The sequence below is a fragment of the Schistocerca americana genome, chromosome 1, assembly GCF_021461395.2.
Source record: "Schistocerca americana isolate TAMUIC-IGC-003095 chromosome 1, iqSchAmer2.1, whole genome shotgun sequence".
Classification (NCBI taxonomy): Eukaryota; Metazoa; Arthropoda; class Insecta; order Orthoptera; family Acrididae; genus Schistocerca; species Schistocerca americana.
Window position 1 is genome coordinate 448,246,382 of NC_060119.1, and position 12,453 is coordinate 448,258,834.

Below are 12,453 nucleotides of genomic sequence, written 5' to 3' on the forward strand. Positions count from 1 at the left end.
TTTTGAGGCTAGATTAGTCCCTACTTTACTTTTGATTTTGGGTTGGGGTTACCAGCCTGAACGTTTACAGGCTGGTGTTTGTTCAATTTTTTATACTTTGGTTGCTAGATTACCATTATTGTTGGTATTATTTAGGGTTTATGATTTTTCTAACACTTTATATTTCCCTTTATTGGTTGATTTTGGTTCTTATTATTTTATGTTTTATGTATTTATAATTTTGGATTTTTTAGTTAAGATGTCAATATTTTTGGTTCATTTATGACTTCCTAAGGCTCATGTACAGGCTCCTATTTCAGGTAGAATAATTCTTGCTGGTGTTTTATTGAGGTTGGGAGGTTATGGTATTTTTCGTGTTATAAAGGTTATTTCTTATTTGGGTTTAAAGTTTAATTATTTTTGATTATCTTTAGGTTTATCTGGTGGGGTTATTGTTAGATTTATTTGTTTTCGTCAGGTTGATTTAAATTCTTTAATTGCATATTCTTCTGTTGCTCATATAAGAATGGTTATTGGTGGATTGATAACCATAAATTGATGAGGTTGTATGGGTTCACTTTCTTTAACGGTTGGTCATGGTTTATGTTCTTCTGGATTATTTTGTTTGTCTAATATGACATGCCTCGCTCAGGCTGTCCGAGAGCTACTACTGCAGTGGTTGACCACCACCCACGGATTATGGCTCGAACCCTGACAGCAACGCCACCATGTTGAATAATGGTTTTCGTGCAGCCACAGGACGTCGTTTTACGACTCAAACTGTCCGCAGTAGGCTGCGTGCTGCGCAGCTTCACTCCCGACGCCCTTGGCGAAGTCCATCTTTGCAACCACGACACCATGCAGTGCGGTACAGATGGGCCCAATAACATGCCAGATGGACAGCTCAGGATTGGCACTATCCAGCGAGTGCAGCAAGGTGGAGGTTCCGGCCGACGTACGCCGCTGGTGGTCATGGAAGGTGCCGTAACGGCTGTACGATAGGTGAATGCCATCCTCCGACGGATAGTGCAACCTTATCACCAACATATTTTCTAGGCATTCGTCTTCATGGACGACAATTCGCACCCCCATCGTGCACATCTTGTGAATGACTTCCTTCAGGATAACGATATCGCTCGACTAGAGTAACCAGCATGTTCTCCAGACATGAACACCATCGTACATGCCTGGGACAGATTGAAAAGAGCTGTGTTATGGACGACGTGACCCACCAACCACTCTGAGGGATCTACGCCGAATCTACGTTGAGGAGTGAGACAATCTGGACCAATAGTGTCTTGATGAACTTGTGTATAGTATGCCACGACGAATACAGGCGTGCATCAATGCAAGAGGTCGTGCTACTGGGTATTAGAAGTACCGGTGTGTACAGCAGTCTGGACCACCACCTCTGAAGGTCTCGCTGTATGGTGTACAACATGCAATGTGTGGTTTTCATGGGCAATAAAAAGGGCTGAAATGATGTTTATGTTGATCTCTATTCCAGTTTTCTGTACAGGTTCCGGAACTCTCGGAACCGAAGTGATGCAAAAATCTTTGTGATGTGTGTATATCGTATGGGAAGATGTCACCTAAGCAATCAGTCAATCGGAGATCCTCTTTCATATCATCGACAATTTCAATCAGTTATACATTGCTCCAATTCATGTGCTTGATGCGGATAGTTTCACTTGAGTCGGAGGCGAATTACTCTTCGTGCCACAGGTTCGGGGTGGGGTAACTAACAGTCACATACTTCTCAATTTTATTCTTGCACCCCAGAAGTGTAGAAATGTGACAATAACACCAATGCTTATTCGTTTACTGGTTGAACACCAAGACTGAATATAGTAGGGTAGACTGTTGTACCTGAAGGATTGTGTACCTGGGAACAGATGATGTTTCCCCGCTGGTGTTTCAATGTAGCGACTGATTTTAGATTTGCATGAAAGATCGCGCCCTAGATGCTACATAAGGCAGTTTCTAACATTTTCTACTGTTTGGATTGGTGATAGACATAAGATTGTGTTCTGTACATCGTTTGTAAATATTACGAGCTCTGTATACGAGGGCGCATCAATACGTAAGTTACGTAAGTCGCAAACTGGGATAGAGACATAAGAGCCAATTTATTTTCCTTTTCAACATACTAGCATTGTAAACTTAAACAGTTACCCCATCGTTCGACAATGCATTAAAAGTGGGCAGTCTAGAATACTTGTGGCAGCGTTGGCTTTAAATTAGTGCCGTCTAGCGATATGACATGTTTATTTCGTTCCTTAAATTGTTGCAACCCACAAGACCATTGTGTCCTGAGGGTAGCGAAATACTCCCTGACGTGGAAACAATGTGCCATCACAGGTTAACTAGGGAGGCCAGGAAGTTTCTTGACTGTGACTTTTTCTTGTACTTTGCTGAATTCCTGTATCCACTTCAACACAAATTTCCATGAAATATAGTTCTAACCACATATTGGACGAATCTCTCTATGGATGTGCTTTCTACACCATCCACAGACTCACTAACGTCGTGTTGTTCTAGTCGGGTACACGCTCTGACTGCACTGTTGCCTGATTGCAGATCATTAACCATTGGCCGCGGAATACCGTGTATCGGCTGCCTTCTAGGCGATATATACTGCCACCTTCTAGATACGTATAGGAGGGACATTTAAAATGATATGCGGTATTCTGGCGTCTGCGACTAATTTATTGACTTGCTCTCGCATTTAAGTGCTTTGTAATATATTAAAGCTATGGTGAATATATTTGTAATTCTTCGGTTACAGATTTTTATGCTGAGTAAAATTCTGTACGTTTTTAAAATTAGTTGAATATCGTGTGGACAGCTTCGTCAGCTGTGCACCCTCTGACAACGAAAGGCCTCTTTACAATGGACCACGTGAAAGTTGCAAATGACATGATTTTCTTTCATGTCTTAACGATTTTCCCTGTCTCTAAATTAAAAATTTGCGTTAGCTGTCAGTTGTTTCTGTTTAGAAATGTTTTAAACTTCTAACTGGTTTGTAATAATTCTTCTCCTTAATTACATTACACTTACTGATCACTGGTCTGTGGCAGAGTAATAATGTAACACACAGACTTTCAAATGCAGTATTGACAAGATTTTATCGATTGCAGCAATTTCAATTTGAGTAGAATACTTGTTCCTAGACAGATGGTCACGTCGTAGCTTGGAACAGTTTCTCAAATTTTGGAAAAATGTTACTTTTTCGTATAAATTTTTGCTATTTAGGGAAAAGACTACCGCACACATAAATTGAATATTATCATTTCAGAGTGGAGTAAGAAAATACACTGCTGGAAAAAAATTAGTGAATGCTGTAAGAGGTGTCCCATACATGCAAGATTAATTGCTGCAACAATGCGTATGAAGTACATGAAATAATTACATTTAGAGATTAATAGCACAAGCTGCAGTGAGGTACTAGGTATCGACCCATGCTGAAACACTCATTTTAATACATGGTGCCGCCACTGTAGTGGCAACGCAAGCGCTGAATCTGGCATCCACTCAATCGTACCGATGGCAAATACTGCCCTGGGGTACGTTGTGCCACGCCTGCTCGACCTCTCGACCTGTCTAAGCAGTTCTGTAAGAGATGTTGGTTGACGAGTTGCACGAGTCACTCTATTATATCCCGTGCTTGCTCGATTGGAGACAAGTCCGGAGATGGAGCTGGCCTGGGTAGTTGCCGCGTGTCTTGTAGAACTCGCTGAGCTTCATGTGCAGTGTATAGACGAGGATTATTGTGTTGGAGTACCACATCATCTTCCGAGTGCTGGCTAGCGTCCAGTCCAGAAACACCAAAGGTGAATGAGGGATGTAGTTTATCAGACACCACACCATAAGGCATGCGGTGGGGCAGTGTGTCTTGGACGAATGAACTCTACGAGATGGCAATCACCAGGTTTACGCTGTACCCGCAAACGATCATCACCTGCATGCTGGAAGAATCTACTTTCATCGCTGAAGACTTCAGCGTTCCATTCCATCTCCCAAGTCATCCTCCAACGGCACAAACCGAGCCGTGCGTGTCGATGCTGTGGCGTGAGTGGATGACGAACTAGATGTATGCGTGCACGTAGTCCCACTGCTAACAACCAGTTCGCAACAGTTCGTGTTGACACGTCTGGGCTCACAAGCCCTCTTAACTGTGCTGTGGTAGCTGTACGATCTGCCACTGCTGCCCTTGTAATACGACTATCCAGGATGGCGTCTGTGCTGCGTGGACATCCAGAACCTCGTCTACATACAGGTGTCAAAATGTTCACATGATCAATAATACCAGCATCGTTACACAAATGGTGCAGCACGTCCAACTTGTGTGGCAGTTCTCCGAAAGGACCATCCCGTCACTCGGAAAGTCATAATCTGATCCCCTTAAAAATCGCCCACTTGGACGTATGAAGCACTAGTGGGATAGTTTCCTGCTTGCTTCACTTGTCTGCTCGACACTGAGCCTTCTGGCTGTGAACATTCCCTATTAAAAGGCAGACACAGATGGCACTGTCACCTGATAAACAAAGTAAGAGCCTACGGAATATCAGACCAGCTGTGTGGCTGGATTGAAGAGTTTTTAGCAAACAGAACACAGCATGTTGTTCTCAATGGAGAGTCGTCTACAGAAGTTAAAGTAATCTATGGCGTGCCACGGGTGAGTGTTATGGGACCATTGCGTTTCACAATATATATAAATGACCTAGTAGATAGTGTCGAAAGTTTCATGCAGCTTTTCGCGGATGATGCTGTAGTATATAGAGAAGTCGCAGCATTAGAAAATTGTAGCGAAATGCAGGAAGATCTGCAGCGGATAGACACTTGGTGCAGGGAGTGGCAACTGACCCTTAACATAGACAAATATAATGTATTGCGAATACATAGAAAGAAGGATCCTTTATTGTATGATTATATGACAGCAGAACAAACACTGGCAGCAGTTACTTCTGTAAAATATCTGAGAGTATGCGTACGGAACGATTTGAAGTGGAATAATCATATAAAATTAATTGTTGGTGAGGCGGATGCCAGGTTGAGATTCATTGGGAGAGTCCTTAGAAAATGTAGTCCATCAACAAAGGAGGTGGCTTACAAAACACTCGTTCGACCTATACTTGAGTGTTGCTCATCAGTGTGGGATCCGTACCAGGTCGGGTTGACGAAGCAGATAGAGAAGATCTAAAGAAGAGTGGCGCGTTTCGTCACAGGGTTATTTGGTAAGCGTGATAGCGTTACGGAGATGTTTAGCAAACTCGAGTGGCAGACTCTGCAAGAGAGGCGCTATGCATCGCGGTGTAGCTTGCTGTCCAGGTTTCGAGAGGGTGCGTTTCTGGATTAGGTTCGAATATATTGCTTCCCCCTACTTATACCTCCCGAGGCGATCACGAATGTAAAATTAGAGAGATTCGAGCGCTCACGGAGGCTTTCCGGCAGTCGTTCATCCCGCGAACCATACGCGACTGGAACAGGAAAGGGAGGTAATGACAGAGGAACGTAAAGTGCCCTCCGCCACACACCGTTGGGTGGCTTGCGGAGTATAAATGTAGATGTAGATGGCGCTGTGATAGCTATGTCACTACGCTATGTGTTGGCGGTAGACGTTGAAACCATTCTCAGTACATCTATTATCCCCCAGGTGGGATAATCCGTCATCGGATCAAAATCGACGTCATCTTTCCAGGTCTATTAATTTTATTCCGGGCAGTGTATACTAGACCAATTCAAAAGTCTGAAAAGTGTTCCACTCACCCTTCACGAGGAAATGTTGCAATCAAAATTTAAAAAGTTGACAAGGATCAAATAAGATAAATAATACATAATACCAAAAGTCTTTTATTTTAAAAATAATACTAAAAAGTCTTTCATTTAGTAACAACCCCTAAATCTGCGCGCTCGAAGCTGAGTAATGCAGCTAGCGATTTTTAAAATTGGACTACGCAGGCAAACGAAGCGCTTCAGCGAGCCACCTGTGCGGGATAAACCGCAGCTGGCAGGCGCGGCGCCGATATCGGCGTGCCGGTTGTGGGCGGAAAGGCTGGTCGGCGGTAAGGGCCGGGCCGTGTGGCGAGCCGCCGAGTTAGGTGGCCCAACAATAGTAAAATCAGGCAGCCGCGAAGAGAAGGCGGCGCGATGGGTGGCGCGGGTGCCTGCCAGCCAATTGAGTTATGTGTGCCCGGCCGGGCCGGCACGAGGCCTGATTGGGGCCCCGATTGAATATGGAGATTGGCTGCGCGTCCGCCGCCCACCGCCCGCCGCCTGCCCCACGCAGAATCCGGTTACAATACGTGCCGCCCGTATTGATTGTCAGATGGCGTTTTTCCGGATCCGCCGTTCTGTTTATTGCGACGGGCGCGGCGCTGGAGTAGGTGTAGGCTACCCGCGAGGCAGGCACGTCCCCGTTTCACGCGTTGAAAAGGGGGAGACCCGCGCGCGTCTAGCATTTACACTGTGTGGATGAGAAGGTTCTGTAAGTGACCTACACGTATAAGTAAACATTCGCGCCGTCCTCGTGCGGCAAAGACATCCTACGAAGGTATGATTATAACTATGTTGACATAAAACTGAAGAACAAAACTATCATTTTTTTAATGAATCTCAATTTTGTGTTAAATAGAGTTATAATATGTAAAGCTCGCAAGTTTTCGTTCTGCTACCGAGCTACTTCCTAATTTCCTTCTCCCGATGTTACGAGGACCTGCATTTTTAAATGGACCTCTTAGCAGACAAAGTCAACACGAAGAGAGACTAACCGCTGCAGTTACACCAGCATTGTTGTATATGAAAGGAGAATATGTAAATTACCAAGCCGCAGATCTAAACTAAAAGAGATTAACATTCAGCCAGTGTTTAAGAACTCCCACAACGCTCTTAACTGTCACGCATTGAAACGTACAATTATGGATAAAGGGATGTAAATGTAAGGTGCACATACCGACGTCGCAAGCTAAAGATGAAGAGACAGAAACAGTATATGAGGATGCTGAAAGGGTAATACAGTACGTAAAGAGAGATGAAAGTCTAAATGTCATGGGGGACTGGGATGCAAAGATATCGGATACGGAATTGCTAAGAAATGACGACATACGCTTGAAGTCCTCTGGGGTTAGAGTTACAGTAAGAAACAATAGATGAGTAGGCAGTACAGTAGAAAACCAATGTACATATCTAAAGAGGACAGTCATAGAAGCTAGAAAGAAAAATATAGGAACACAGAAGATGAATCCCAAGAAACCATGGCTAACAGAAGAAATACTTCAAATGATCGATGAAAAAGACATTCAAAAATACAGAAATACAAGTCACAGAGGAATGAAGTAAATAGGAAGTGCAGGGAAGCTAAGACGAAATGGCTGCATGAAAAACGTGAAGAAATCGAAAAAGAAAGGCTTGTCGGGAGGACTGACTCAGCGTATAGGAAAGTCAAGACAACGTTCAGTGAAATTAAAAGCAAGCATGGCAACATTAAGAGTGCAATGGGAATTCCAATGTTAAGTGCAGAGGAGAGAGCGGATAAGTGGAAAGAGTACACTGAAGGCCTTTTTGAGGGGGAAGATTCGTCTGAAGTGATTGAACAAGCAATAGGATTCGATTTAGAAGAGATAGCGGATCCAGTATTAGAATCAGAATTTAAGAGAGCTTTGGAGGAATTAAGATCTAACAAGGCAGTAGGGATGGATAAAATTCCGTTAGAACTTCTAAAATGATTGTTGAGGGAGGAGTTGGCAACAAAACGACTATTCACGTTGGTGTGTAGAATGTATGAGTCTGGCGACATACCATCTGACCTCCCGGAAAATGTCATCCACACTATTCAAAAGACGGCAAGAGCTGGCAAGTGCGAGAATTATCGCACAATCAGCTTAACAGTTCATGCATCCAAGTTGCTGACAAGAATAAAATATAGAAGAATGGAAAAGAAAATTGAAGATGTGTTAGATGACGATCAGTTTGGCTTTCTGAACTGTGAAGGCACCAAAGAGGCAATTCTGTCGTTGCGGTGCATATTGGAAGCAAGACTAAACAAAAACCAATACACGTTCATAGGATCTGTCGATCTGAAAATAGCGTTCGGCAACGTAAAGTGATGCAAGCTGTTCGAAATTCTGAGAAAAACAGAGGTAATCTATAGGGAGAGAGGGTAATGTACAATATGTTCAAGAGCCAAGAGAGGATAAAAAGAATGGACGACCAAGAAGGCAGTGTTCGGATTAAAAATGGTGTAACACAGGGATGTAGGCTTTCGCCGCTACTGTTCAATCTGTATATCTAAGAAGCAAATATGGAAATAAAAGGACAGCACAGGAGTGGAGTTAAAATTAAGATGAAAGAATATCAGTAATACATTTCGCTGTTGACATTGCTATCCTGAGTGAAAGTGATATAGAATTACAGGATCTGCCGAATAGTATGAACAATCTAATGAGTACAGAATATGGACTGAGAGTAAGTCGAAGAAACACGAAAGTAATGAGAAGTAGCAGAAATGAGAATAAAGAGAAATTTAAAATCAGGGTTGACGGTCACGAAGTAGATGAAGTTGAGGAATTCTGTTACCTAGGCAGCAAAATAACAAATGACGGACGGAACAAGCAGAACATCAAAAGCATACGAGCGTTACAAAGCGGTATTCAGGGTCAAGAGAAGTCGACTAGTATCAAACATAGGTCTCAATTTGATAAAGAAATATCTGAGAACGAATATTGGGAGCACACGTTTGTATGGTACTGAAACATGAACTGAGGGAAAACCAAAACAGAAGAGAATCGAAGCATCTGACATGTGGTCCTACAGAAGAATGTTGATAATTAGGTGAAATGATAAGAAATGAGGAGGGTTTTCCCTGAATCGTCGAAGAAAGGAGATGCGGTGCTACAGACGAGTACAGAAAATTAGTAGAACTGATAACGTGAGAAATGAGGAGTTCTGCGCAGAATGGGAGAGGAAAGGAACATGTGGAAAACGCTGGCAAAGAGAAGCGACAGGCTGATAGGACATCTTTTAAGACATCAGGAAATGATTACCAAGGTACTAGAGGGACCTGTAGAGAGAAAAAGCCAGCCGGTGTGGCCGTGTGGTTCTAGGCGCTTCAGTCTGGAACCACGTGACCGCTATGGTCGCAGGTTCGAATCCTGCCTCGGGCATGGATGTTTGTGATGTCCTTAGGTTAGTTAGGTTTAAGTAGTTCTAAGTTCTAGGGGACTGATGACCACAGATGTTAAGTCCCATGGTGCTCAGAGCCATTTGAACCATTTTTAGAGAGCAAAAATTGCAGAGGAGGGCAGAGATTGGAATACATCCAGCAAACAATTGAGGACGTGGGTTGCAGTTGCTACTCTGAGATTATGAGATTGACACGGACATGAAATCGTAGTGGCCACATCAAACCAGTCAGAAGAGTGATGCCTAAAAATAATGGTAAGGGCCCATCTACCATCACGTGTCATTTCCTGTTACTGTCTTGTTGACACAACTGCCTCTGAAACAGCTGGACGTTTAGCAGTCACAATTTCAGTTAACTGCAACACAAACTAAGATATCAGATCGCAATAATAGGGCAATCAAAACAGGCTTGCTTTGATTAATAAGAGTTACAGCTACCCCAATTTATGAAATAGCTCTTAATTTAATTAAAAGAGAACAGGCAAGCCTTCTATAATAACAGCTTCAGTTAAACAAAACTACCAAATAGGAAACAGGCGAGGCTTCAATAATAACATCTTCATCATCATCATCATCATCATTTAAGACTGATTATGCCTTTCAGCGTTCAGTCTTGAGCATAGCCCCCCTTATACAATTCCTCCATGATCCCCTATTCAGTGCTAACATTGGTGGCTCTTCTGATGTTAAACCTATTACTTCGAAATCATTCTTAACCGAATCCAGGTACCTTCTCCTCGGTCTACCCCGACTCCTCCTACCCTCTACTGCTGAATCCACGAGTCTCTTGGGTAACATTGCTTCTCCCATGCGTGTAACATGACCTTGCCATCTAAGCCTGTTCGCCCTGACTGCTACATCTATAGAGTTCATTCCCAGTTTCTCTTTGATTTCCTCATTGTGGACACCCTCCTGCCATTGTTCCCATCTACTAGTACCTGCAATCATCCTAGCTACTTTCATATCCGTAACCCCAACCTTGTTGATAAGGTAACCTGAATCCACCCAGCTTTCGCTCCCATACAACAAAGTTGTTCGAAAGATTGAACGGTGCACAGATATCTTAGTCTTGGTACTGACTTCCTTCTTGCAGAAGAGAGTAGATCGTAGCTGAGCGCTCACTGCATTAGCTTTCCTACTCCTCGCTTCCAGTTCTTTCACTATGTTGCCATCCTGTGAGAATATGCATCCTAAGTACTTGAAACCGCCCACCTGTTCTAACTTTGTTCCTCCTATTTGCCACTCAATCCGTTTATATTTCTTTCCCACTGACATTACTTTCGTTTTGGAGATGCTAATCTTCGTACCATAGTCCTTACATTTCTGATCTAGCTCCGAAATATTACTTTGCAAACTTTCAATCGAATCTGCCATCACAGCTAAGTCATCCGCACATGCAAGACTGCTTATTTTGTGTTCACATATCTTAATCTCACCCAGCCAGTCTATTGTTTACAACATATGATCCATAAATAATATGAACAACAGTGGAGACAGGTTGCAGCCTTGTCTTACCCCTGAAACTACTCTGAACCATGAACTCAATTTACCGTCAACTCTAACTGCTGCATGACTATCCATGTAAAGACCTTTAATTGCTTGCATAAGTTTGCCTCCTATTCCATAATCTTGTAGAACAGACAATAGCTTCCTCCTAGGAACCCGCTCCTATGCCTTTTCTAGATCTATAAAGCATAGATACAATTCCCTGTTCCACTCATAACACTTCTCCATTATTTGCCGTACGCTAAAGATCTGGTCCTGACAACCTCTAACAGACCTAAACCCACACTGATTTTCATCCAATTGGTCCTCAACTAATACTCGCACTTTCCTTTCAACAATACCTGAGAAGATTTTACCCACAACTCTGATTAAAAAGATACCTCTGTAGTTGTTACAATCTTTTCTGCTTCCATGTTTAAAGATTGGTGTGATTACTGCTTTTGTCCAGTCTGATGGAATCTGTCCCGACTCCCAGGCCATTTCAATTATCCTGTGTAGCCATTTAAGACCTGACATTCCACTGTATTTGAGGAGTTCCGACTTAATTTCATCCACCCCAGCCGCTTTATTGCACTGCAATCTATTGACCATTTTCTCCACTTCCTAAAATGTGATCCTATTTCCATCATCATTCTTATCCCATTCTACCTCGAAATCTGAAACAGTACTGATCGCATTTTCATCTACATTGAGCAACTCTTCAAAATATTCCCTCCATCTGCCCAATGCATCCACAGGATTCACCAGCAGTTTTCCTGACCTGTCCAAAATACTTGTCATTTCCTTCTTACCTCCCTTTCGAAGACTGCTAATTACACTCCAGAATGGTTTTCCAGCTGCTTGACCCATAGTCTCCAACCTGTTTCCAAAGTCTTCCCAAGATTTCTTCTTGGAAGCTGCAATTATCCGTTTGGCTTTGTTTCTTTCTTCAACATAACTTTCTCTGTCTACCTGGGTTCTAGTATGTAGCCATTTTCGATACGCCTTCTTTTTCCTTTTACAGGCTGCCTTGACTGTATCATTCCACCAAGCTGTTTGCTTCATCCTACTTTTACACACTACTGTTCCAAGACATTCTTTAGCCCCTTCTAGTACTGTGTCCCTGTACCTTGTCCATTCCTTTTCCAATGACTGTAATTAACTACATTCAACTAACTGGTACCTTTCTGAGATCGCTGTTATGTACTTGTGCCTGGTTTCCTTATCCTGAAGTTTCTCCACTCTCATCCTCCTACATATGGACCTGACCTCCTGCACTTTCGGCCTCACAATCCCAATTTCACTGCAGATTAAATAATGATCAGTGTCATCAAAGAATCCCCTGAATACACGTGTGTCCCTCACAGCCTTCCTGAATTCCTGATCTGTTATTATATAGTCAATGACAGATCTGGTTCCCCTGCCTTCCCAAGTATACCGGTGAATGTTCTTATGTTTAAAAAAAGGAGTTTGTGATTACTAAGCCCATACTGGCACAGAAATCCAAGAGTTGTTTCCCGTTCCTGTCGGCCTCCATATCCTCTACAAATTTACCCATAACCTTTTCATACCTTTCTGTTCGATTTCCAATCCTGGCGTTAAAATCACCCATGAGCAAAACGCTGTCCTTGTCCTTTACTCTAACAACTACATCACTGAGTGCCTCATAAAAACTATCCATCTTATCTTGATCTGTCCCTTCACAATGCGAATATACCGACACAATCCTAATTTTCTTGCTAGACACTGTCAAATCTATCCACATCAGTCGTTCGTTTACATACCTTATTGCAACTACGCTGGGTTCCA